This window comes from Lagenorhynchus albirostris, chromosome 18 (assembly GCF_949774975.1).
Source record: "Lagenorhynchus albirostris chromosome 18, mLagAlb1.1, whole genome shotgun sequence".
In the NCBI taxonomy this organism is placed as follows: Eukaryota; Metazoa; Chordata; class Mammalia; order Artiodactyla; family Delphinidae; genus Lagenorhynchus; species Lagenorhynchus albirostris.
Window position 1 is genome coordinate 42267655 of NC_083112.1, and position 26670 is coordinate 42294324.

Genomic DNA, 26670 nt, shown 5'->3' on the forward strand with positions numbered 1-26670 from the left:
AAATTTGCACCTTTCTCCACTGTAATCTTTCCTTGTACTTTGCAGAGTGTCACTTCTAATTTATTTTCTAATATCAACTCCTTTTAAAATATTGCCTCCTTTACATCTCTGTGGAAAACTTGCTGTCTGTCAGTACATCCACCCCTTGGCTTTTTGTATAACACTTTCCAATGGAGGATATTTTTATTCTTATTAATGTGACTCCAAATTGCTTAGTGTGATGTGTTTCTCCTTCTTATTCACCATTAATTTTCCAAAAATCTAATGTATTTAGGCTCAGACCATCTGACTATAACCTCTTTCCTATTTATTTTGCTTTTCACTAACCAAATACCCTTCACTTAATTAATACTAAACTTTAACAACTAATTCAAATACTTCCTTTGGAATTCAGTTTTGTCCATGCACCTGGGTGACTATATAGTGAAGATATCATCTAAATAAATGATCCATTCTACATACAAGACTCACAGCTCTCAATCGCCTATGTGACCTCCATTCAATTCTAATTTATTTTAACAATTCACTGCAAGAATGGCTCATAAAATTGCCATAATTCAAAAATCCAGTAAATCAAAATCCTTCTCTGATAACTCCTTCTAATTCTTCCACCTTGTTAGCTCACACATAAATATATATATATATATATATATATATATATATATATATATATATAGTTGATTTACAATACTGTGTTAGTTTCAGGTGTATAGAAAAGTGATTCAGTTATTTCTTTTTTAGATTCTTTTCCATTATAGGTTATTATAAGATACTGAATATAGTTTCCTCTGCTCTACAATAAGTCCTGATGTTTATCTATTTTTATACATGGTAGTGTGTGTCTGTTAATACCAAACTCCTAATTTATCCCTCTCCCCATTTCCCCTTGGTAACCATAAATTACCTCCCCCATTCTACGATTTTAATACCACTCAATAAGATTAGAATTGTTCCAGTTGCAAGATTTATAAAAGAGAAATCAATAAGTGTATTTAAAGAATAACAGCTTAAAATATGAGATTTCCTTGTAATATCAGTAAACTGAGACAGCTTTCAAGTGTAATATCAGTAAACTGAGACAGCTTTCAGTTGCCAAACAAGAACTACATCTGTGAAAGATTAATTACAATGTCAACCTACAATATAATGTCTCCAGGAATTGTTTTGTTGAGAAAAGAGCTTCTCTTCCTAGGTGTGATTTAATAGGTGATACTTTTGGCTGCCTGGCCTGTTGTGGTCGTGACCATCTAAAAAGCTGTTTGTGGATTGAGTCCAATTAGCTCAGAAATCAACTGAGTTATTACAATGTACTGACAATAAGGAAGGAGGGTGGCACCTAAAGGATGGTAGGTAGAAACTCAAGAGTTGTTTCGACTGTATATTTTGTTCAATTTACATGAAAAATTGAAGCTAGATTTTGGACTCATACCAAGGAGTGACTAGAGATGCAGATAAGAGTATTAGTGATAGATGCCTCACTAAAGTCGCAGTTAATGTGTGGTAAGTGATGGTTAGCCATTTAGATATTGAAACAGAGGAAAGAAATATGAATTATTAGTTAGGAAAAAAATAAACAAAAAAGATCATGCAGATCGAAACATGAATATCTATGGTATTATTTATATGCGTCATGTTTAGGAGGTCTTGAATAAAAGTTGTTTACTTCATACAATCATTCAACGGTATGTAAAGAGACAAGAATTTTTACACTCTTTTTGTTGTTCAAATCATAATGAAATGATAAAAACCAGTAGTTAAATATATCTTGTTAATACCATTTTAATTTATTGATGAATTAGACAGATGTGGTTATATGTAGTAAATTAAATTTTCATAATATTATAGGTTGGATATTATATTTCCAAATAAAGAAATCTCCCAATACTAGGTCTTTCTGTTGTAGACTGTTTTGTAATCTCTGAAAAATATTAAGTGGGAAATTAATTTAACAGTCTATATCCATGGTTAAGTATCCTAAACATTCTTAGTAACTTAATTAAAAATAAAACCTGGCTTGGAAAAAATTAGCTATTAAGGTCTCTTTTTAAAAATAGGAATAAAATGCTTCATTTTTAAAGTTGAAAAATTAGCTCAGTGTAAATTAAAATGATTGATGCAACTTACCCTAGATTGCCTGCAAATAAATTTAATTTTCTTTCCTTGTTCTCATTCATTTGTATAACAAAATACTTATAAATTATCCTCAGTGTACTGTTATTAAGTAAACTTTAATGAATTAAGATGATACCAAGAGGCTATTTTGAGTATGTTTTTGGCAAGAATTAGGGAAAATATACATTCTTTTTATAATAAATTTGTTCCTGAAATTTCTAAAAGAAAACAAAGTAAATGGAATTGCTACTTTGAAACGAGCTTGAAGTTTTGCCCTTACACTCTAGTGCAGAATTCCTTGGAGAAATCATTATCAAGAGAGAATTTCCCCCAAACTACAAAAAGTGAAGGAGGAAACTCTCAAGAGGGGGCTGGGCATCCTACTCAAATACAGTTACATCTAACTAAGAAACTGGTTGTGATAGGGCTGTTTTGCTAATCTGGACACATTGAAAGTAGAGAACATAAGAAAAGTTATTAATTCAAATACTTCAGATTTCAAATGGGAAGTTTGTACTTGTCTTTTACTGTATTTGATAAATTTGTATTTACTGTATTTGATAAACCTGTATTTGATAAATTTAGTCATAACTTATGAGAAGAAAATCCAAAAAATCTGTCTCTAACATTTTCCCATTTTAGAGCTTCCATCAAACATTTTAATTGCACATCAAAGTCACATTCCTAATTTTCAACAAGCATCACATATTAAATATGTTGAAATTGGACTTCATTTTTTCATTTTGGGGGATTTTTTTTCTTATTTACTTTGATTAATGGTGTAGCCAGCAACCTTATGACTTTCTCTTATAAATAAAATATAATGTGTAAGTATTTTTTTCTTGTCTTCCATCTCTAAACAATAAAACATTCTGTTGATTTGTTCTCCACCATAACTCTCATAGATAGGTATTCATAAACACTGCCATTCTTAATAACATAGTTATGTTTATATTTTAATTCAAAATGGTACCAAAACCGGACACTATAAAACTCTTAGAGGAAAACATAGGAAAAACACTCTGTGACATAAACCACAGCAAGATCATTCTTGACCCACCTCCTTGAGTAATGAAAATAAAAACAAATAATAAATAAATGTGACCTAATTAAACTTAAAAGTTTTTGCACAGCAAAGGAAACCATAAACAAGATGAAAAGACAGGGGAGGAACTTCAAGATGGTGGAAGAGTAAGACGTGGAGACCACATTCCTCCCCACATATACATCAGAAATGATTCTACATGTGGAGCAACTCCTACAAAACACCTGCTGAACGCTGGCAGAAGACCTCAGACTTCCCAAAAGGCAAGAAACTCCCCATGTACCTGGGTAAGGCAAAAGAAAAAAGGAAAAACAGAGACAAAGTACAGGGACGGGACCTGCACATCTGGGAGGGAGCTGTAAAGGAGGAAAAGTTTCCACACACTAGGAAGCCCCTTCACTGGCACAAATGGGGGCTGTGCTGGGGGGGTGGAAGCTTTGGAGCCATGGAGGAGAGTGCAGCAACAGGGGTGCAGAGGGAAAAATGGAGAGATTCCCACACAGAGGATCAGTGCGACCAGCACTCACCAGCCCGATTGGCTTGTCTGCTCACCCACCAGGGCAGGTGGGGACTGGGATCTGAGGATAGGGCTTCAGAGGTAAGATCCCAGGAAGAGGACTGGGGTTAGCTGCGTGAACACAGCCTGAAGAGGTCTAGAGCACCACAGCTAGCTGGGAGGGAGTCTGGGGAAAAGTCGGGAGCTGCCGAAGAGGCAAGAGACTTTTTCTTCCCTCTTTGTTTCCTGGTGCATGAGGAGAGGGGATTAAAAGCACCTCTTAAAGGAGCTCTACAGAGGGGTGCAAGCCACGGCTATCAGCACGGACCCCAGAGATAGGCATGAGACACTAAGGCTGCTGCTGCAGCCACCAAGAAGCCTGTGGGCAAGCACATGTCACTATCCACACCTACCCTCTGAGTAGCCTGTGCAGCCCGCCACTGCCAGGGTCCCTTGATTCAGGGACAGCTTTCCCAGGAGAACACACAGTAAGCCTCAGGCTGGTGCAATGCCACACTGGCCTCTGCCATCGCAGGCTCACCCCACACTCTGTACCCCTCCCTCCCCCTGGTCTGAGTGAGCCAGAGCCCCTAATCAGCTGCTCCACTAACCCCGTCCTGTCTAAGCAAAGAACAGACACACTCAGGTGACCTATACACAGAGGCAGGGACAAATCCAAAGCTGAATCCCAGGGGCTGTGCAAACTGAGAAGAGAAAGGGAAATCTATCCCAGCAGCCTCAGGAGCAGCGGATTAAATCTACGCAATCAACTTGATGTACCCTGCAACTGTGGAATACATGAAAAGACAACAAATCTTCCCAAATTGAGGAGATGGACTTTGGTAGCAATGTATATATATATTCTTTCCCTTTATCACTTTTTGTGAGTGTGTATGTGTATGCTTCTGTCTGTGATTTTGTCTGTATAGCATTGCTTTTACCATTTATCCTAGGGTTCTGTCTGTCCGTGTTTTTTGTTATTTTGTTTTTAGTATAACATTTGCTATCAATGGTGGATTTGTTTTCTGGTATGTTTGCTCTCTTCTTTCTTTCTTTTTCTTTTTTATTACTTTTTAAACTTTTTTAATAATAATTTTTACCTTAATAACTTTATTATATTTTATTTTATCTTTTTCTTTTTTTCTTTCTTTTTTTCTCCCTTTTATTGTGAGCTTGTGGATGACAGGCTCTTGGTGCTCCAGTCAGGCGTCATGGCTGTGCCTCTGAGGTGGGAGAGCCAAGTTCAGGAAATTGGTCTACATGAGACCTCCCAGCTCCACATAATATCAAAAATCTCCCAGAGATCTCCAACTGAATGTCAAGCCCCAGCTCCACTCAACGACCAGCAAATTACAGTGTTGGACAACTTATGTCAAACAACTAGCAAGACAGGAACACAAATCCACCCATTATCAAAGAGGCTACCTAAAATAATAATAAGGTCACAGACACCCCAAAACACACCACTGGATGTGTACCTGCCCACCAGAAAGACAAGATCCGGCCTCATCCAACAGAGCACAAGCACTAGTCCCCTCCACCAGGAAGTCTACACAACCCACTAAATCAACATTAGCCACTAGAGACAGGCACCAAAAACAATGAGAAATACAAACCTGCAGCCTGCAAAAAGGAAACCCCAAACACAGGAAGTTAAACAAAATAAGAAGCCAGAGAAATACACAGCAGATGAAGGAGCAAGGTACAAACCCACCAGACCTAACAAATGAAGATGAAATAGGCAGTCTACCTGAAAATGAATTAAGAAAAATGATAATAAACATGATCCAAAATCTTGGGAATAGAAAGGAGAAAATAAAAGAAACGTTTAACCACAACCTAGAAAAACTAAAGAGCAGACAATCATGAGCAACACAATAAATGAAATTGAAGATTATCTAAAAGGGATCAATAACAGAATAACAGAGGTAGAAGCACAGATGAGTGACCTGGAAGATAAAATACCAGAAATAACTAAGAATAAAGAAAAACAAAAAATGAAAAGAATTAAGGACAGTCTCAGAGACCATTGAGACAACATTAAACATACCAATGTTCGAGCTATAGGGGTCCCAGAAGGGGAAGAGAAAAAGGAAATGGACTGAGAAAATATTTGAAGAGATTATAGTTGAAAATGTCCCTAATATGGGAAAGGAAATATTTAATCAGGTCCAGGAAGTGCAGAGAGTCCCATACAGGATAAATCCAAGGAGAAACATGACAAGACACATAGTAATCAAACTATCAAATATTAAATACAAAGAAAAAATATTAAAAGCAAGAAGGGAAAAACAGCAAATAACATACAAGGGAATCCCCATAAGGTTAATAGCTGGTCTTTCAGCAGGAACTCTGCAAGCCAGAAGAGTGGGACAGGATATTTAAAGTGATGTAAAGGAAAAACCTACAACCAAGATTACTCTACCCTGTAAGGATCTCATTCAGATTTGATGGAGAAGTTACAACCTTTACAGACAAGAAAAAGCTAAGGGAATTCAGCACCACAAAACCACCTTTACAACAAATGTTAAAGTAGCTTCTCTGGCAGGAAACAAAAGAGAAGGAAAAGACCTAAAATAACAAATCCAAAACAATTAAGAAAATGGTGATAGGAACATACATATCGATAATTACCTTAAATGTACATGGATTAAATGCTCCAACCAAAAGACATAGACTGGCTGAATGGATGCAAAAACAAGACCTGTATATAGGCTGTCTACAAGAGACCCACTTCAGACTTAGGGACACATACACACTGAAAGTGAGGAGATAGAAAAAGATATGCCATGCAAATGGAAATCAAAAGAAAGCTGGAGTGGCAATTCTCATATCAGACAAAACAGACTTTAAAATAAAGACTATTACAAGTGATAAAAAAGGGACACTACATAATGATCAATGGAACAATCGAAGAAGAAGATGTAACAATTGTAAATAATTATGCACCCAACATAGGAGCACCTCAATACATAAGGCAAATACTAACAGCCATAAAAGGGGAAATCGACATTAACACAATCATAGTAGGAGACTTTAACATCACACTTTCACCAGTAGACAGATTATCCAAAATGAAAATAAAAAGGAAATGCAAGTTTTTAATGATACATTAAACAAGATGGAGTTAACTGATATTATAGGACACTCCACCCAAAAGCTACAGAAAAACTTTCTTCTCAAGTGCTCATAGAACATTCTCCAGGATAGATCATATCTTGGGTCACAAATCAAGTCTTGGTAAATTTAAGAAAATTGAAATCATATCAAGTATCTTTTCTGACCACAATGCTACAGGATTAGATATAAATTATAGGAAAAAACCTGCAAAAAATACAAACACATGGAGGCTAAACAATACACTACTATATAACAAAGAGATCACTGAAGAAATCAAAGAGAAAATTAAAAAGTACCTCGAAACAAATGACAATGAAGACACGATAACCCAAAACCTAAGGGACGCAGCAAAAGCAGTCCTAAGAAGGAAGTTTATAGCAACACAATCCTACCTTAAGAAACAAGAAACATCTCAAATAAAAAACCTAACCTTACACCTAAAGCAACTAGAGAAAGAACAAAAAAACACCAAGTTAGCAGAAGAAAGAAAGCATAAAGATCAGAACAGAAATAAATGAAAAGGAAATGAAGGAAACAATAGCAAAAATCAATAAAACTAAAAGCTGGTTCTTTGAGAAGATAAACAAAATTGATAAACCATTAGCCAGACTCATCAGGAAAAGAAGGGAGAAGACTCAAATCAAAAGAATTAAACATGAAAAAGGAGAAGTAACATCTGACACTGCAGAAAAACAAAGGATCATGAGAGATTATTACAAGCAACTGTATGCCAATAAAATGGACAACCTGGAAGAAATGGGCAAATTCTGAAAAATGCACAACCTTCTGAGACTGAGCCAGGAAGAAATAGAAAATATAAACCGACCAATCACAAACACGGAAATTGAAACTGTGATTAAAAATCTTCCAACAAACAAAAGCCCAGGATCAGATAGAGTCACAAGCAAATTCTATGAAACATTTAGAGAGGAGCTAACACCTATCATTTTCAAACCCTTCCAAAATATAGCAAAATATATACACTCCCAAACTCATTCTATGAGGCCCCCATGACCCTGGTACCAAACCCAGGCAAAGATGTCCCAAAGAAAGAAAACTACAGGCCAATATCACTGATGAACATGGATGCACAAATTCTCACCAAAATACTACGAAACAGAATCCAACAGCACATTAAAAGGATCATACACCATGTTCTATTGGGGTTTATCTTAGGAATGCAAGGATTCTTCAATATATGCAAATCAATCAACGTAATACACCATATTAACAAATTGAAGGAGAAAAACCATATGATCATCTCAATAGATGCAGAGAAAGCTTTCAACAAAAATCAGCACCCATTTGTGATAAAAACCCTCCAGAAAGTAGGCATAGAGGGAACTTTCATCAACATAATAAAGGCCATATATGACAAACACACAGGCAACATTGTCCTCAATGGTGAAAATCTGAAACCATTTCCACTAAGATCAGGAACAAGACAAGGTTGCACAGTCTCACCACTCTTATTCAACATAGTTTTGGAAGTTTTAGCCACAGAAATCAGAGAAGAAAAGGAAATAAAAGGAATCCAAATTGGAAAAGAAGAAGTAAAGCTGTCACTGTTTGCAGATGACATGATACTATACATAGAGAATCCTAAAGATGCTACTAGAAAACTACTAGAGCTAATCAATGAATTTGGTAGAGTAGCAGGATACAAAATTAATGCACAGAAATCTCTGACATTCCTATACACTAATGATGAAAAATCTGAAAGTGAAATTAAGAAAACACTCCCATTTACCTTTACAACAAAAAGAATAAAATATCTAGGAATAAACGTACCTAAGGAGACAAAGGACCTGTACATAGAAAATTACAAGACACTGATGAAAGAAATTAAATATGATACAAATACAATAAGAGATATACCATGTTCTTGGATTGTAAGAATCAACATTGTGAAAATGATTATACTATCCAAAGCAATCTACAGATTCAGTGTAATCCCTATTAAACAACCCCTGGTATTTTTCACAGAACTAGAACAAAAAATTTCACAATTTGTATGGAAACACAGAAGACCCCGAATAGCCAAAGCAATCTTGAGAAAGAAAAACCGAGCTGGAGGAATCGAGCTCCCTGACTTCAGACTAAATACAAATCTACAGTAATCAAGACAGTATGGTACTGGCACAAAAACAGAAATATAGATCAATGGAACAGGACAGAAAGCGTAGAGATAAACCCATGTACATATGGTCACCTTATCTTTGATAAAGGAGGCAAGAATATACAGTGGAGAAAAGACAGCCTCTTCAATAAGTGGTGCTGGGGAAACTGGACAGCTACATGTAAAAGAATGAAATTAGAACACTCCCTAACGCCATACACAAAAAATAAACTCAAAATTAATTAGAGATCTAAATGTAAGGTCATATAATATCAAACTCTTAGAGGAAAACATAGGCAGAACACTCTATGACATAAATCGCAACAAGATCCTTTTTGACCCACCTCCTAGAGTAATGGAAATAAAAACAAACATAAACAAATGGGACCTAATGAAACTTAAAAGCTTTTGCACAGCAAAGGAAACCATGAACAAGACCAAAAGATGACCCTCAGAATGGGAGAAAATATTTGCAAATGAAGCAACTGACAAGGGCTTAATCTCCAAAATTTACAAGCAGCTCATGCAGCTGAATATCAAAAAAACAAACAATCAAATCCAAAGATGGGCAGAAAACCTAAATAGACATTTCTCCAAAGAAGATATACAGATTACAAACAAACACATGAAAGAATGTTCAACATTGTTAGTCATTAGAGAAATGTAAATCAAAACTACAATGAGATGTCATCTCACATTGGTCAGAATGGCCATCATCAAAAAATCTACAAACAATAAAGGCTGGAGAGGGTGTGGAGAAAAGGGAACCCTCTTACACTGTTAGTGGGAACGTAAATTGATACAACCACTATGGATAATAGTAAGGAGTTTCCTTTAAAAACTAAAAATAGAACTACCGTATGATGCAGCAATCACACTACTGACCATATACCCTGTGAAAACCATAATTCAGAAAGAGTCTTGTACCACAGTGGTCATTGCAGCTCTATTTACAATAGCCAGGACATGGAAGCAACCTAAGTGTCCATCGACAGATGAATGGATAAAGAAGATGTGGCATATATATGCAATGGAATATTACTCAGCCATAATAAGAAACAAAATTGAGTCATTTGTAGTGAGGTGGATGAACCTAGAGTCTGTCATACAGAGTGAAGTAAGTCAGAAAGAAAAAAGGAAATACCATATGCTAACACATATATATGGAATCTAAAAAATATATATAAATAAATAAATGGTCATGAAGAACCTAGGGGCAAGACAGGCATAAAGACGCAGAGCTACTAGAGAATGGACTTCAGGACACTGGGCGGGGGAAGGGTAAGCTGGGACAAAGTGAGAGAGTGGCATGGACATATATACACTACCAAATGTAAAATAGATAGCTAGTGGGAAGCAGCCACATAGCACAGGGACATCAGCTTCATGCTCTGTGACCACCTAGAGGGGTGGGATAGGGAGGGTGGGAGGGAGGGAGGTTCAAGAGGGAAGAGATATGGAGATATATGTATATGTATAACTGATTCACTTTGTTATAAAGCAGAAACTAACACACCATTGTAAAGCAATTATACTCCAATAAAGATGTTATAAAGAAAAAAGAATATCTGATCTAATAAAATCACTCTGAACTTAAAAAAAAAAAGGTGAAAAGACAACCCTTAGAATGGGAGAAAATATTTGCAAATTAAACAACTGACAAAAGATCACTCTCCAAAATATACAAACAGCCCATGGGGCTCAATATCAAAAAAAACAAACACCCCAATTAAAATATGGGCAGAAGACCTAAATAGACATTTCACCAAAAAAGACATACAGATGGCCAAGAAACACATGAAAAGCTGCTCAACATCACTAATTATTAGAGAAATGCAAATCAAAACTACAATGAGGTATCACCTCACACCAGTCTGAATGGTCATCATCAAAATGTCTAGAAGCAATAAATCCTGGAGAGGGTGTGATGAAAAGGTACCCTCCTGCACTGTTGGTGGGAATGTAAATTAATAAAGCCACTATCGAGAACAGTATGGAGGTTCCTTCAAAAACTAAAAATAGAACTACCATATGAACCAGTAATCCCATTATTGGGCATATACCCTGGGAAAATCATAATTCAAAAAGAGACATGTACCACAATGTTGACTGAAGCACTATTACAATAGCTAGGACATGGAAGCAACCTAAGTGTCCATCGACAGATGAATGGATAAAGAATATGTGGCATATATATGCAATGGAATATTCCTCAGCCATTAAAAGAAACAAAACTGAGTTATTTGTAGTGAGGTGGATGGACATAGAGTCTGTCATACAGAGTGAAGTAAGTCAGAAAGAAAAAAACAAATACCTTATGCTAACACATATATATGGAATCTAAAAAATGGTACTGATGAACCTAGTGGCAAGGCAGGAATAAAGATGCAGATATAGAGAATGGAGTTAAGGACATGGTGGGGGAGGGGGAAGCTGGGATGAAGTGAGACATCAACATATATACACTACCAAATGTAAAATATATTGCTATTGGGAAGCAGCAGCATAGCACAGGGAGATCAGCTCGGTGTTTTACAACTACCTAGAGGTTTGTGATAGGGAAGGTAGGATGGAGGTTCAAGAGGGAGGAGCTATGGGGATATATGTATGAATATGGCTCATTCACTTTGTTGTACAATAGAAACTAACACGGCATTGTGAAGCAATTATACTCCAATAAAGATGTATTAAAAAATGAAAAAATAAAATGGTACCATAATTAAAAGATAAATTATTAAAAAGACAAATGAAATACCTATATTATCAAATCCTAAGTCAAAACTAATATTAACATTTAACCACATGCATTTCAGATATTTTAATGAAGTAACATGTTTCCATTTTCTGGCAAAAACAAGCAAACAAAAGTCAACTGCTGACTGCCTTTCCTGAATTATAAACTGAAGACATAAGTAAATGGTTGTGGAAAAATCCGTGAAAATAATGAAAAATTTTGAGGAATGCTTGAGAAAGATTATTTGCTTCCCAGGGTAGAAGGGCTGGAAACTAGTGGAATAAGGAAAGCTTTTTAATTATTTGCTCTTTCCTTCCACCCAAGTTATTTATAAAGTAATGTTTTTTTAAGATTTTAAAAATAATTTATCTCTAGTAAAAATACAATTATAATGTGAAGAAAAAAAGAAATACAAAACCTCAGAAAGTTTATGTACTATGTCTGGATACTTCTGGAGCAAAAAGAGAGAGGGAGCAATACTTCTGGAGCAAAAAGAGAGAGGGAGAAGGAAAGGGAGTGAAAGAGAGGGAGAGGGAGAGGAAGATGCTGCTGTTACTCCCTTTGGCTCAGGAAATTCCTCAAGTTTCTATAAAGCTTCAATTTAAAAGATATTCTTACTATCTAATTTTCTATTTCTGTCTCCATGTTTTACACTTGCACACCCCATCTCTCCCTCTCTTTCTCTCTCTCTCTGCCTTGCCTTTAACATTGACATTTCATGTTCTATATCTATATCTATCTATCTATCTATCTACCTACCTATCATCTATCTCTAAGTCTCTCCCTTCCTCTTTTCCTCCCTCCTCCCTTCTTTTCTACCTACCTAACTACCTATCTGCTTACTTTTTATTGAGGTATAGTATACATACAATAAAGTACTCAAATTTAAATTTGATTAATTTTTGATTGTTCACATTTATGTATAACTTTTAACCCCCACCCAGATGCCTGAGGCAGTGTTGCATCTAATTAGAATATTTTGCAAATATGTATGATATAATTTTCTAACTGGAATGTTTGAAAGTTTTATTATATATTTAATATTAAACTAAGAACTGTTTTAGCTGCATGTACCTCCCCTATCTACATTATTTAATGTAAATAAATTGTAATTTGAAGAGTAATGGAATGCATCAACATTACAGTATTTAGATATAAAACTGAGAAATTCCACAGCTCTTTGCTAACTCTTTCTGTGTCCAGTTAACACTTGTCTCCTCATGCCAAAAGCACCCCAGTATGAAAATGGAGGCTCAGGGAGCTGATTCTCATGGATTAATCACCTCTCATTGTGGGAAATGTTGTTGCATGTTTCTGTGTGCTTCGCTAATCATTAGTAAAACTGTACTGGATAAGATTGAAATTTTTTTAGTTTGTTTGAAAATTTGGACTTTTAAAAAATTTTTATTTTATATTGGAGCAATATGGACTTTTTAAAAACAGGTGAACAAAAGAAATGTCTCTCAGACCCATGATACATAATGATACAATTTCTAAGAGATTCATTGGAAGAAAGAGCAGGGGAAAATAGACACAATGCAAATTTGATATTCAAGTAGTTGTCAACCCATACATAATTTACAGTGGCTAAATCTTTGTGACAGAACATAGGGCACATATCTTATTAATGAAATTTTTTGAGATAAATTCAAAGTAGGGAGATTAATAAATTGATGGACAAGGATATACCCATTTCTAGTACAGATGTTTTCAATGATCAAAGTGCTTAATAAAAGGGTTTGATTGGTTGAAAGAGGGAGAGTGAAAAATAATTTTCATCTGATTTTTTCCAGCTTTATTGAGATATAATTGACATATAATATTTTGTAAGTTTAAGTTTTGCCACATTGATGATACATGCATATATTGCAAAATGATTACCACAATAATTTGCAAAATGATTACCACAATAAGATTCATTAATACATCCATCACCTCACATAATTACAATTTGTGTGTGTGTGTGGTTGAGAATATTTAAGGTCTACTCTGTTCACGAGTTTAAAGTATATAGTACAATGTTGCTCATTATAGTCACCATGCTGAAAATTAGACCCCCAGAACTTATTTATTTTATAACCAGAAGTTTGTACCCATTGACCAACATGTTCCCATTTCCTCTACCCTCCAGCCCCTAAAAACCACCATTCTACTCTGCTTCTATGAGTTTGGCTTTTATTAGATTCCATGTATAAGTGAGATCTTATAAGTATTTGTCTTTCTCTGTCTGACTTAATTCATTTAGCATGGTGCCCTCAATGTTCATTCATATTGTCACAAACAACAGAATTTTCTTCTTTTTTTAAAGACTGAATAATATTCCATTTTGTATATATACATTTCCCAGACTGCTAGCAATTGATATATGGATTCATAATCACCCTAGACTAGGATGTTCTTATACCAAGAACAAAGTAAAGAGCTTTATTTTTCTGATACAGATGTTACAGCTGTATGCGAGACTTGTAAATCTTGCCAGAGTTGACAAAGTGAAATTGAGGACCACATATAGTCAATGAATTTGCTTAGAGATTTGGATTGGAGGAGAGGGCCATACTTCCCTCTAAAGAACAGCTGCCACTTTCCATGCATGTAAAGCCAAGGCATCACTAAGACCAAGTTGGCTGCTTTCTTTTCCATTTGATATTCACAGTTGACAAGTAAAGCTTACCCTTACCACATTTTTAGTTATAGAGTCTCACTTGACCTCACCCCAACATGGGACTACATGGGACTACTCTACTACTGGAGAATCAAATGACATGAATGAACGGATCAGATGTTTAGCTTAGACACATATCTAGTATAAGTCATCACTTCTTTTCCAAAGAGGTATAACAAAGCTTTCACTTTCCAGTTCTGCATGTAAGGAGCTTGGAAGTTGGCACTGCATTCTAACAAGTAAAAAGCTACCCCAAGATTGGATGGACAAGGTAATACAGGAAATTGTGGTTCAACTGAGCAGACTCACAAGTGGAAACCACCATGGGAACTAATGCCTAGTAGGAATATTTGCACTGTAATTAACAAATTGCTGGAGGCTCAGTGTGGACAAGTCTGAGAGTTAAAAAGTCCAGGGGGACCTAGTCATAAGGGAGGCCCCAACAGTATTATAAGATTTATCTCCAGGAGTTTGACCAGGTTCTGACAGAAAATATTGGTAAAAAATTCCATCTTGCTTCCAGCAGGGGGAAAGCAACCATTTTAAAATATGCCAGAGCAAGCTTAGTGAAGCTTGTCATCAGGTGAAACTAGTTAACAAAAGCCTAATGTACTTGGATATTTTCAGAACCTAACTGAACTGGCAGAAGGTAAAATCATCATTAGTGCTCCATGAGAGAGTTCTATAAGAGAAGGGAAATATCAACTTTAAAGGGTGTATCTGGTAGCAGTGTTGGGAAGGCAACAGGCTCAGAACTGTAAGGAGTGAATCTAGGTAGAAGGTTTCCCCTTTACCAGACACTTGAGTTGGCAAAAGTCAGTTATCAGAACTTGTAGCTCAGAAGTGTCATAAGGGCTGTCAGGCCTCAAAAGTAGAGATTAAACCACAGTTTGCTAAACATTTTTCAATATGGCCAGTTGGCTTGAGCAACCCCAAAAGGATACTGATTTGTAGGTCAAGTAGAATGCTTATGTGTATCATTAAACAATGTAATGGTATGTTTTTATATATCTACTTGAAATCTTGTAAATTAAAAAAAATATTTAAGAACCCTGAGAAAATGTTAAAGATTCTCTCCTTTAAAAAATGGAGAGGTGGTGATATAATATGACAAAATAAAAAAATTGTATTAATATCCACTTAATTTTCAACTATCAATGTTTTATCCTTTTGTTAGCACATAGCATATATTACAAAGGCCATCATTTTATGTAGTTCTCTTGACCTACAGTGGATTATATTATTGTGTCTCCCTATACTTATACCTTTTCCAGTTATGCAGTGGGTGAGCTGACAAAGGCACAGTGTCCCATGAGAAAGGTTTCAAATATGTTTTTCTGATAATTTGGATAATTTTTTCAAAGCATGCTGTGTCTTAACCATTATATTCTTCTGTGACATACCCAACATTCTGCCTTGTGCATTATAAGCTCTCAAGAAATATTTATTGACTTCAATATTTTAAAAGGGAGGCATAGGAAATAATTAGAAAATTAGCAATATTTATATCTTTTTTATTTATTTGTGGCACTTTTCATAAAAATGTCACCAACAAATTATCTTATTTTTATCCCTCTAATAGATATATGGGAAGTGGAATGAAGTAGCAGATGAGTTTCCCAGTTTTGACATGAGAAATAAAGAGTTGTATAAAGTTTGATAGACATCAGTTTCAGCTGGTGTTTTCATGCAATGAAGGGAACTAACTGGGGTAACAACATAGTTGATTTATCTCCAGAAGAAGCAAACTTCTCACAAAAAGATGTGCCAAAATGGATCAGAATCTCATAACAACTTTCAGTCAAAACCTGCTCTTTCATGTTACTTACGGGACCACAGGGATAAAAAAGCAGTTTTTATTGTGTAGATACAGTGCAAAAAACCTTGGGGAAATCGTTATCTTATTTGTCTGTACATTTTAGTGCATTTTAAATGGAAAACAATACTGTCATTTCTGAGGCTTAATTCAATAAATGTCTCGTATTACTTGCTCTACTATATAGTTTGCAAATTATATTTCATAAACTGTATTCCACATATGCTTTTATGGTTTTGGTCACCTATATAAAGAGAACTGTGATTAGAAGTATGCTTCTATACAATATGACCCTGAGTGACAGTATGTGTAAGTGGATTGTGGTGGATATCAAACTGAGAACCATTGTCACTTGGAAGAACAAGAATAGAAGATGACTGGGTATTAGATAGAGGTGTGAAAAAGAGAATGGATAGAGGTCAAAGAAAAAGTTTACCAAATTGCTCTATTTGCTTTCCACTTCTTTGAAGTAATATCCTCACATGCCAATGAAATCAACTTTATTTCTCCATCTTCCAAACATGTGACATATCATGGTGTCTAAAATGAAATGTAAATTTTAAATAAAATTGTATAGAAACAATTAAGTATCATTTTGCATACATTAGACATCGTATCTCCTAGATGCTTTACATATATTGTTTTTCTCACAACCATCCTGTAAGTTAAGAATAATGAGGTGGAGGTTAAATAACTAAAACTATCTGATAGCAAGTGGTAGTTCAGGAAGTCAAGCATAGGTCTATCTATGATTAAATCTCAAACTACTTCAGTTATATTACATTTATTTCCAAACAACATACTTATAATTTATCCAAAATGAGTATCTTAGAATGCATATTCGAGGTAATTATTTCCCTTTATTTTCTTACTGTGGCTTAATGGAATCTGTCAAAAATTATTTCCCTCTATTTTCAGGCATGTACCTTTAATGATACTGTTGCATTAAGTATCCAATAACCACATCTTGTCCATTCCAAGTTATTTTTCTCTTTCTGCTTTGTATATTTCTTCTTAAATATCAGTGGCTATACTCACTGCTCTAGATGGAATATTTGTGTTACCCCAATATTCATACATTGTAACTTAATGTCCAAGGTGAAGATATTAAGAGGTGGGGACTTTAGGTAGTGCTTAAGTCATAAGTGTGGAGCCCTCATGAATGGGATTAGTGCTTTTATAAAAGACACCCCACAGAGCTCCTTAGCCCCTTCTACCATGTAAGGTTACAGTGAAAAGACAGCCATCTGGGAAGCAAGATCTCAGCAGACCCAGCATCTTTTGTCATCTCCATCTTGGATTTCTCAATGTCCGAAACCATGGGAAACAATTTCCTGTTGTTTGTAAGCCACCCAATCTATGGCATTTTGTTATAGTACTCTGAATTGATTAAGACACTCACCCATAAAGGTCTAGCATTAATTTCACTTCCTTTATGAAAACAGAGTCATCATGGCCTAGTCCAACCTCTTTTAGTATTTCATTCAAAATGTCACATGAGCACAGTTGCAGGAAGAGAAAACTTCATTAACAGATGAGTAATTATACTAATCCCATTCTTCATGATTTCTCTATGCTTACTACTTTTTATGTATAATCACATAGGCTTCTGGACTATCGTTCATTTATAAATTTAACAAATAACTTTTGAACAACTACAATGTGTCAGACACTGTTCTTGACTTTGCGTTGATGATGTAACACTTAAGAAAACAGAATAAATTACCTCCATGGAATGCCCATTCTAGTAGGAGAAGAACATATTCTAAATATAGACTATATCAGATGGTGATACATACTAGGTAGAAAAATTAAGGAGGTAAAGGAGAAAGGGTATAATAATGATCATAGCACTTGCTCCACTGTATTAATTTTTTTATTCAATTATCTGTTTAGTTTCTAAACTGAAATTTTCCTAAACAGCAACTACATGTCCTCTTCTTCTTTGATTACTTGTGACTATATTAGTTCCCTATTGCTGCTGTAACAAGTTAGCACAAAGGTGAAGACTTTAAACAACACACATTTATTACCTTATAGTTGTGAGGTCAAAAGTCTGAACTGGATCTAGAGGGCTATGTTCCTTCTGGAGGCTCTAGGGAAGAATCCGTTTCCTTGTTTTCCAGCTTCAAAATGCTGCATACATTCCTTTGTCCTTAACCCCTTCCTTCATCTTCAAAAACAGAAGCTTAGAATCTTCAACTCTCTTTATCTGATTCTGACCCTTCTGCCTTCCTTTTAAAAGAACTCTTGTGATTACATTGGCCCACTTGGATAATCCAGGATAATCTTCTGATTTCAAGATTCTTAATTTTATCACATCTACAAAGTAGCTTTTACCATCAAAGGTTACATAATCACAGATTTTGGGGGTTAGGACATGGACATCTTTGGGGTGTTATTATTTTTTCTTTCACCATCTGATAATATATAAGTATAAATATACATATACACATCATATGACATAACATATCTCTTATATGAGTATTTACATTACATATTATATACATTATGTCTGCATATATATAATTTAATATATCATGTACATATAATATGTGGAGGGGGAGTAAACTTTGTTCAAACATAGAGGGTAAGTTTTAAGAATGTTTTTAGAAAGAACATGTGATGTGGACTCAAAATGCTTGGATCCAAACATAATCTGTGACTGGCAAACTTTTTAACTCATCTGTAAATGCATACTTCAAAGACATGTTTAAAGGTCAACAAGAGAACATATATAGCATATATTTTTTGTGCATAAATATCCTTTTTCTTACTTCCACTGACCAGTTACAGCTACAATTAAAATGTGAGATAGCATAATAACAACATTCTTCAGAGACAATATAGACAGTGGAACAGTTGAAAGAATCCTGGCTTTGAATAATGGAATACAGGAGAGAGAGGATTTTCACTATGAAGTCAGACAGACTTGAATATGAATTCCAAGACCACCAATTTTCCTGTAGGAAGGTAAGTAAGACACTTAAATGATTTGTACCACACATTATTTATCCATCCATCTATTCACCTATTTATCTACCTATATACCTACCTATCTTTACTGGGAAGAATAATAATGTCTAAAATTGTTACATTAATTAATTAGCATAATATTAGAGGTTCTGATGCATTGAAGATAGTTAATAGCTAATGCTTTTGTAATGCTTAGTTTATGCCTTATAATTCGAGTGTCCTATATATTAGTTTACTTAATTCCCAAAAAAGTCTATGAAGTAGAAGGCTATTACTCAATATTTTATAAATAAAGGAAAGTGAGGCACAGATAGATTAATATCAAGGTCACACAGTTAGTGAACAATAGAGATAGGATATGATCCTATAGATCAAGGTCCAAAACCTGTGTCCTAACCACTAGACTATAAGTTTTAGTTCCTTTTTTCTTCTTTTGTATTGAAGTGTACTTGATTTACAATATTACATAGTTATTCAATATTTTTATAGATTATAATCCATTTAAACTTACTATAAAATAATGGCTGTATTTCCCTCTGTTGTACAGTATAGCCTTGATGCTTATTTATTTTATACATAGTATTTTGTATCACTTAACCCCATACTCCTATCTTGCCATCTCCCCTTTACTCTCCCCACTGGTAACAACTAGTTTGTTCTCTATATAGAGAGAGTGAGTCTGTTTCTATTTTGTTATGTATATTCATTTGTTTTCTTTTCTAGATTCCATATTTAAGTGATCACATAGAGTGTTTGTCTTTCTCTGAATTATTTCATTAACCATAATATTCTTGAGGTCCATTGACATTGTTGCAAATGGTAGAATTTCATTCTTTTTTATGGCTGGGTAATATTCTATTTTTAAATATACCACATCTTCTTTATCCATGCATCTGTTGATGGACACTTCCATAGATTAGGTTAGATTAGATTGCTTCCATATTTTTGCCTTTATAAATTATGCTGCTATGTACACTGGATGCATGCATCTTTTAAAATTAGTATTTTCATTTACTTTGGGTATATACCCAGAAGTGAAATTGCTGGATCATATGGTAGTTCTATTTTTAGATTTTTGAGGACCCTCCATATTGTGCTGCGTAGTGGCTGCACCAATTTACATTCCCACCAGCAGTGTACTACATTTCCCTTTCCTCCATATCCTTGCCAATATTTGTTATTTGTAAACTCTTTGATGATACCAATTCTGACAGGTGTGAGGTGATATTTCATTGTAGTCTTGTTTTGAATTTTTCTAATGATTAGCAATTTTGTGTATCTTTTCATGTGCCTGTTAGCCATCATTATGTCTGTCTTTGAAGGTGAAAAATGTCCATTCAGAAAAATTGCCCAAATTTTTATTTATTTATTTTTAACATATATTGAGTTATATGAGCTGTTTATATATTTTTGATACTAACTCCTTATAGGTCATATCATTGGCAAATATTTTCTCCCATTCAGTAGATTGTCCTTTCATTTTGTCAATGCTTTCTTTTGCTTTGCAAAAAGTTTTAAGTTTAATTATTCCCCATTTGTTTATTTTTGTTTTTATTTATTTGCCTTAGGAGACAGATCCAAAAATTTTTATTGCTATGATTTATGTAAAAGAGTGTTTTGACTATATTCTCTTCTAGAAGTTTTGAGGTTTCAGGACATACATTTAGTCTTTAGTCCGTTTTGAGTTTATTTTTGTATATGGTGTGAGGAAATGCTATAATCTCATTCTGATACATGTAGCTGACCAGTTTTCCTAGCATCAGCACCATGAAGAGACTCTCTTTCCCCAACTATATATTCTTGGCTCCTTTGTCAGAGATTAATTGACCATAGGTAGATGGCTTTATTTCTGGGGTCTCTATTCTGTTCCATTGATCTATGTGTCTGCTTTTGTTCCACTACCATGCTGTTTTGCTTACTGTAACTTTGTAGTATAGTCTGAGTCAAGGAGCATGATACAGCCAGCTTTGTTCTTTTTTCTCAAGATTGCTTTGGCTATTAGGCATCGTTTGGGCCCTATATAGACTTTAGGATTATTTTTTCTAGTTCTGTGAAAAATATCATTGGTATTTTGATAAGGATTGCATTAAATCTGTACATTGCTTTGGGTAGTTAATTTTTCAACAATATTAATTCTTTAATCCAAGAACATGGGCTATCTTTCCATTTTATTGTATCATCTTCAACTACCTTTATCAAAGTTTGATTTTCTGAGTATAGGTCTTTCACCTTCTTGGTTAAGTTTATTCCTAGGTATTTTATTCTTTTTGTTCGGATTTTATTGTATCTTTTTCATTTTATTGTATCATCTTCAACTACCATTTTTATTGTATCATCTTTCCATTTTATTGTATCATCTTCAACTACCTTTATCAAAGTTTGATTTTCTGAGTATAGGTCTTTCACCTTCTTGGTTAAGTTTATTCCTAGGTATTTTATTCTTTTTGTTGGGATTTTAAAGAGGATATTTTTTGCTTGCTTTCTTTTTCTGATAGTTCCTTATTAGTGGGTAGAAGAGCAATAGATTTCTGTATATTAATCTTGTATCATGCAACCTTACTGAACTCATTTGTGAGTTCTAATAATTTTTTGGTGGAGACTTTCAGGTTTTTCTATATATAGTATCATGTCATATGCAAATTGTGACAGTTTTACTTCTTCCTTCCAATTTGGATGGCTTTTATTTCTTTTCCTTGTTTGATTACTGTGGCTAGATTTTCAATACTATGTTAAATAGAAGTGGTGAGAGTGGTCATTCTTGTCTTGTTCCTGATATTTGAGGAAAGATTTTCGAGGAGAGATTTTCAGCTTTGCACTGTTGAGTATGCTGTTAGTTGTGGGTTTGTCATAAATGGCCTTTATTATGTTGAGATATGTTCCATCTATATACCAACTTTAAAAAAAATATTGGAGTATAGTTGATTTGCAGCGTTGTGTTAGTTTCAGGTGTACGGCAAAGTGAATCAATTATACATATACATATACTTACTTTATTTTTTATATTTTTTTTCCATATAGGCCATTACAGAGTATTGAGTAGAGGTCCCTGTGCTATACAGCAGGTACTTATTAGTTATATAGTTTATTATATACCAACTTTGATGAGAGTTTTTATCATGAATGGATGTTGAAATTTGCCAAATGCATTTTCTGCATTTGTCTATTGAAATGATCCTGTGCTTTTTAACTTTCCTTCTGTTAATGTGGTTTATTACATTGATTTATTTATAAATATTGAACCATTCTTGTATCCCAGTAATAAATTCAACTTGATCATGGTGTATGGTCCTTTTTATACATTGTTAGATTTGGCTTGCTTATATCTGTTGAGGATTCTTGCATTTGTATTCACCAGCGATATTGGCCTGTAATTTTCTTTTGTGGTAATGTCTTTGGCTTTGGTATCAAAGTAATTGTGGCATTGTAGAATGAATTTGAGAGTGTTCCATTCTCTTCAAATTTTTGGAATAGATTGAGGGTAAATATAAGCTTTTCTTTATATGTTTGGTAGAATTCTTCTGTAATATCATCTAGTCCTAGAGTTTTGCTTGTTGGAAACTAGTCTTACTAAAGATTCAATTTCACTACTAGTATAGGTCTGTCCAGATTGTATATTACCTCCTAGATGAGGTTTCACAGGTTATATGTTTCTAGAAGTTTGCCCATTTATTCTAGGTTTTCTGATTTGTTGGCATATAACTATTCAAAATATTCTCATGATTTTTTTGTGTCTCTGGTTATCAGTTGTTATTTCTCCTCTTTCATTTGCTAATTTGTTCATTTGGGTCTTCTCTTTTATTCTTGATGAGCCTGGAGAAAAAGATTTTTATCAATTTTTTCTTAAGAAAAAGCAGCTATTGGTTTCATTGATCTTTTATATTATTTATTTGGTCTCTATTTTATTTATTTCCTCTCTGGTCTTTATTATCTTTCTTCCTTCTGCAGACTTTGGACTTTGTTCTTCTTTTTCTAATTCTTTTAGGTGGTAGATAGGGTTGTTTGAGATTTTTCTTATTTCTTGAGATAGGCCTGTATCACTATAAACTTCCCTCTTAGAGCTGGCTTTGTTGCATCTTATGCTTTTTAGTAAAATGTTGTTAATCTCCATGTGTTTGTGCTTTCCCCATTTTCTTTTTCTAATTGAGTTTTAGTCTCATAGCATTGAGGCTGGAAAACTTTCTTGAAAAATCTTCTATACTTTTAAATTTGTTCAGACTTGTTTTGTGGCCTGGCATGTGATCTATCCTGAAAAACATTTCATAGTGAAAAGAATATGTATTCTGCTGGTTTTTGATGGAATGTCTTCTTGATATCTATTAATTACAACTGGTCTGTTGTTACATTTAAGACCATTGTTGCTTTATTGATGATTTCTTCTTTGACATCTTCATTGGTTTATTAACATCAGATTGTTTAGTCTCCATGTTTTCTTTTTCCCATTTTTTAGTTATGTAATTGATTTCTAGTTTCATACCATTGTGGTTGGAAAAAAGTTTGATATAATTTTTATCCTCTTAAATTTGTTGAGACTTGTTTTGTGGCCTAGCATGTGATCTATCCTGGAAAACATTCCATGTAGATTTGAAAAGAATGTGTTTTCTGCTGTTTTGGATAAAATATTCTGCAAATTTCTATTATGTCCAACTGATTTATAGTATCATTTAAGATCACTGCTGCCTTATTGATTTTTTTTATGGATGATCTTTCTATTGATATAGGTGGGGTGTTAACCTCTACTACTGTTATTGTGTTATTGTCAATTTTTCCTTTTATGTCTGTTAATATTTGCTTTATATACTTATGTGTTCCATATGGGTGCTTATATGTTACTGAGTGTAATATCTTCTTATTGCATTGATCCGCTTATCATTATATAATGTCATTCTTTGTCTTTTGTTACAGCTTTTTTTTAAGTCTGTCTAATATGAATATTGCTACCCCTGTTTCCTTGTCATTTTCATTTTCATGAAATATCTTTCTCCATACCCTAACTTTCAGTCTCTGTATGTCTTTAACTCTGAATTGAGTCCCTTATAAACAGCATATAGATGAGTTTGTTTTTTGTCCAATATCCACCTTACATCTTTTGATTGGAGCATTTAGTCCAATGACATTTAAAGTGATGATTGACAGGTATGTATTATTGCCATTTTATTGCTTGTTTCCCAGTTGTATTTGTAGTTTTTCTCAGTTCTTTTCTTCTTCTTTTTGTTCCTTCCCTTGTAGTTTGATGATCTTCTTTAGTGGTATACTTGTTCTTCTTTCTCTCTAGTTGTATGTGTCTACTGTACATTTAAATCAAAATTTGTGGTTACCATAAGGGTTATATATCTATTTATTTTAAAATGGTAAGCATTTAAATTCAAACGTATTCTAAAGGATCTACATTTTTACACTCCACAAGTTTTGTGTTTCTAGTGTCATATTTTACATCTTCATATTTCTTTCTTCACTGTTTATTGTAGTGGTAGTTGCTTTTACAAATTTTTTGTCTATTTATCTTTGTAGTAGCTTACTTAACTGGTTGATCCTCAGCCTTTACTATACACTTGGTTTTACTAGTGTTATTTTTCCTTTTCTATAGATTCGTACTTCTTTTTATAGCCTTTTCCACTTAGAGAAAACCTTTTAACATTTCCTTGAGGGTAGGTTTATTATTGATAAACTTCTTTAGTTTTTGCTTCTCTGAGAAGTTATTATCTCTGGTTTGTCCAGTACCTTCTGGTCTGTAAAATTTTTGCAGAAAAATATCAGCTAATAGTCTTATGGTGGTTCCCTCGTATATGACTCTTTTTCTTTCTTGTTTCCTTTAGAATTCTCTCCTTATGTTTCACATTTGCCATTTTAATTATGATATGCCTTTGTTTGGGTCCATTGGAGTTCATCTTGTTTGGGATCCTCTGTGTTTGCTGTATGTGGATATCTGTTTCCTTCTTCAGGCTTGCAAATTTTCATCCATAATTTCATCAAACACATTTTAGACCAACTTCTCTTTCTCTTCTCCTTCCTATAATACAAATGTTGGTGCACTTCATACAATTTGAACAATCTCTTAAATTATTCTCATTTATTTTTAATTTGTTCTTTTTTCTTTTTGCTGTTCTGATGGCATGATTCTCAGTATATTTTACTTTCCAGACCACTTTTGTGTTCTTCTTTATCACTTTATCACTTCTTTATCACTTCTTTATTCTTCAGTTCTGACTGGTTCCTTTTTATAACTTCTAGTTCCTTTTTGACTTCTTTATCTTGTAAGTTGTTATTTCTATTTCATTATTTGATTATTCATGGGTTTTCTTTTGCTCGTTTAATGGAGACCAATTTCTCTGTCTTCCGATTTGGCATACATTTCTTTGTCTCTATGAAATTTAGTGAAAGAATTATCTATCATGGTCTTGAAATGGTGCCTTATGTGGGAGCATTCCTTATAGTATGTATTTGCCAACTGGCTTTGGTGGGAGAGGTGGATTTGACATGAACACAACTCATGTCTTTCCTTAAGGAATGCTGACAGCTATCCTCTTTTCAGGAAGAGGGGATGGAGACAGAGGAACCAGGATCAAATCCAGGTGTGAGCTGGGTTTTCACCTGTGCTCTGTGCCATCAATGCACTATCAGGGGCAAATTCTGTTCCCAAGTTGCTATAGCAGAAGCCCTGAGACTTGGGTCTGGCCTAGCTCTGTTCCCTTTAAGTGTGAGCTCTCCCCCCTCCTTGTACTGGCACCTTTGCCCAGAGGGGAGCATTGCTTTAGCAAGAGGAGCTCATGTGATCTCTTAGTGTGTGATGGGGGATGGGGTGTGGCTGTCTGGCCACAGACAGATGTTGGGGTTACTTCTGATGTGCTGCCTGTGAAAGTATCAGTCATGGCTCTTCCCATCCTGCTCAGTGCTGCTTTGGGTCTGAGTCTCCTTCATATGTCACAACCTATCTCTCCCCTAGGTTTCTGCTGCCCCTGCCCTGATGTGGAGCTGCATCTCAGGAGAGGTGGGACAAATGTGGTTCTTGACATGTGTCAGGGTGTGGGCTGTGGCAGTCTGGCTAAAGATAGAGTTCAGGGCTTCTTCTGAAGTTTACAATGTTGTGTTAATTTCTGCTGTACAACTAAGTGAATCAGCTATATGTATACATATAACCCTTCCCTCTTGGACCTAACTCTCACCCTCCTATCCCACCCATCTAGGTCATCACAAAGTACAAAACTGAGCTCCCTGTGCTATACAGCATGTTCCCACTAGTTATCAATTTTACACATGGTAGTGTGTATATGTCAATCTTAATCTCCCAGTTTGTCCCACCCTCCTCTTCCCCTTGTGTCCAAATGTCTGTTTTCTATGTCTGCATCTCTATTCCTGTCTTGAAAATAGGTTCATCTGTACCATTTTTCTAGATTCCACATATATGTGTTAATACACAATATTTGTTCTTTTCTTTCTGAATACTTCACTCTATATTACAGATTCTAGATCTATCCACATCATTACAAATGACCCAGTTTTGTTCCTGTTTATGGCTGAGTAATATTCCATTGTATACATGTGTCACATCTTCTTTATCCATTCATCTGTTGATGGACATTTAAGTTGTTTCCA